Source organism: Octopus bimaculoides, chromosome 3, assembly GCF_001194135.2.
Source record: "Octopus bimaculoides isolate UCB-OBI-ISO-001 chromosome 3, ASM119413v2, whole genome shotgun sequence".
Taxonomy (NCBI): Eukaryota; Metazoa; Mollusca; class Cephalopoda; order Octopoda; family Octopodidae; genus Octopus; species Octopus bimaculoides.
Window position 1 is genome coordinate 51307880 of NC_068983.1, and position 3089 is coordinate 51310968.

The window sequence follows — 3089 nt, forward strand, 5'->3', positions numbered from 1 at the left end:
ATCGGTCGAGTTGCATTTTTCCTCAAATCCTGTTATTCCTTAAAAGTTATGTTTAATAATATTACATCACTCGCTAGTCAATTATATTTTAGGTCCATTGTAGGCAGGCTTTTAAGTGAGGCAATGTTAAACAAGATGAGTGTTCGTAACACAAAATATGTATTTAAGGGTCATGTTTCAATGGTCAAATGTATTTGAAAGCACTCGCTTGCACACACCCACACACACAACACGCACACACATACAAGTCATACACACACACACACACAAAGTCACATAGACACACACACTAAGGCAGACGTATATATGTATGCATGTACTTAAGTCTGCACATATATGTATCATTTCTTTACTACCCACAAGGGGCTACACACAGAGGGGACAAACGAGGAGACACAAACGGATTAAGTCGATGATATCAACCCCAGTGCGTAACTGGTACTTATTTAATCGACCCCGAAAGGATGACAAGCAAAGTCGACCTCGGCGGAATTTGAACTCAGAACGTAGCGGCAGACGAAATACCGCTAAGCATTTCGCCCGGCGTGCTAAACGTTTCTGCCATATGTATGTATATGTTTATAAACATGCACGCGTATGAAATGCGTATAAATACATGTGTATATACACATGTGTCTATATATATATATATATATATATATATATATATATATATACACGTTACTTACACCATATACAAATATTTTATCTTTCGTAATCAATCCATGGAAAAAAAACAGTTTCCTTGAAAGGGATGGTAAACATCCAATTTTCACTAGTTCTTCAGTTATATATTGGTATACAAGAGAAAAAATCCGAACTTGAAATGGTATAATTTCAATATATAAATATTAACGGCAAAAGAGAAATATATTTAGAAATATTAATATAGGTCGAATGCCTCCGTTGATTAACTCCATTGGCCATTGCTTCTCCCTAGCTATGTGACACACGAAACTGTATCCATTATAACTTTCGAAGAGGGGAGGTCATCCGCTTCTCCTTGCTGGTCTGGCATCTACAGACTAGTTTCAGGGTATTTGCCCCTTATCAATGTAGGGCAGCCGAATCCAGCAGACGTCGCTACTGACCGTCTGTTCGAAGGATTATTTACCTAAATTCAGTGGAATATATCCAATGGTTTTCAAAAATAGAAATATTAATATTTCTAAGTCTCTCTAAAGGAGATTACGGCAGTGGTAGCGGATATTAATAGTTATCGCCAGGTTAACATTGCAGTCCAGGAAATAGGACGAATGCTGCCGTTGATTAGCTGTGTGTCCATTATAACCTTCGAACACGGGAGATCAGCCGCTTCCCCTTTCTGGCATCTACAGACAAGTTTCTTGACGTATTAAAAAAATGACATTATAATATAATTATACTATGAAAATGTATAATGTACTATTACAACTAATTATAAAAAAATATATATCCTACGATTTTTTCGACTCATATCCACAACTGAATTTATAAAAAATTCACATTTATGCATATGAGTCGTATCAGGGTTATATTTTTCTAAAAAATAGACAAAATTTAATGCAAACTTTCATAAAGTAGACTGATTTAAAATACACCTATGTTTAGAAGCTTCAGGGTTAATAATGTAAAAATATAATAAATATGATAAAAGCAAAACCAAAATTCAAGTACATAAAATAAATTGAATGAACAAGGTAATTACAACGTCATAAAATATTATGTGATTTTAATAATATTAATATGAAGATACTTTATCTAAAATAACCTCTGCCCATTTTTATTATGTAACAACATCTATATAATATGTTAAGAATTTATGGTGGAATAGGAAATATAATGTATTTCAAATTTCTATATAATATTATGAAAAAATAAATAAGGACATATTTTGTTCAAACACTAATTTCAATAAAAACAATGTTAATCATGGATTGATTAATTCAAATGTTTCTACTAAATTCGCCGATGTTAAACAAATATATAAAATTATGATTATCATGAACTATATTATTTTTCACATAAAATTGATATGGTATATATATAAATAATGTATCAGAATTTTAACTAGTTTTACCCAAGGAAATAAATTAGAGTAAGCCAATAGTTTTCTTCTTCTATAATTTTTATGTGCATAAGAATTCGAAAGAACATAATGTGATGATATATAATATATATTATAGGGTTTACAAGAAATATCCATATATGCATAATTATTAAAAAACATATATCATTATTAGAAAAATTGCATTTCTAAATCTCTCAGAGAGACTTATACAGTGGCATCTCTATAAAGTGGTAGTTTGTTGCCAATTTAATGTGGCGGTCCCAAGAGTGGGAAGAATGATATTGCTATTTAGCCCCAGGAAACACCGATTCCAGTTGGCTACGTGACACAAGCGTTCTGTGTCCAAAAGTTTTCAAACAGGGGCGATAAGCATCTCCACCCAACAAAGGCAGCATCTAGAGACTAGCTTCAGAGTTATTGCTGTTCATCAGTCTGGAGCAGCTTGGCTTGCTTGCTGTCGATGCTTACTGGCTTTGCTGTGTGGGAATGTTTATCTCTCCTCTTTGAAAACTTAAGGACACAGAACACTTGTGTCACGTAGTCAACTGGAAACGGTATTTCCTGGGGCTAAATAGCAGTAACATCCTTCCCTTTCCCAGGACCGCCACATACATAATTTATTGTGATATTTATATATTTATATATTTATATTTATGTATGTATGCATGCATGCATGTATGTGTGTATGTAAGAACTATGGCAGTCAAGGTGCGTAGCATTCGATAAAGAAATAAAATAAAAAATCACTTTGTATTCAGGACATCACCAAAAAGTGAAAGTCAGTTAAACACGCGAGAGACAAGTATAGGTCAAGATACCAAAAACATACACATTGTATGCAAGACATTGACAACGAGTGAAAAATACGTAACACACAAGAGGAAAGTACAAGATGAAATACAAAAAAGAAGATAACTTCTCATCAATTATCAGACTGTTTATTACTCCTTTATGGTGCTTATCTATTTTTCACTCATTGGTGTTATCTTGTACACAATGTGCATTTTTTCGATATATATATATATATATATATATATAT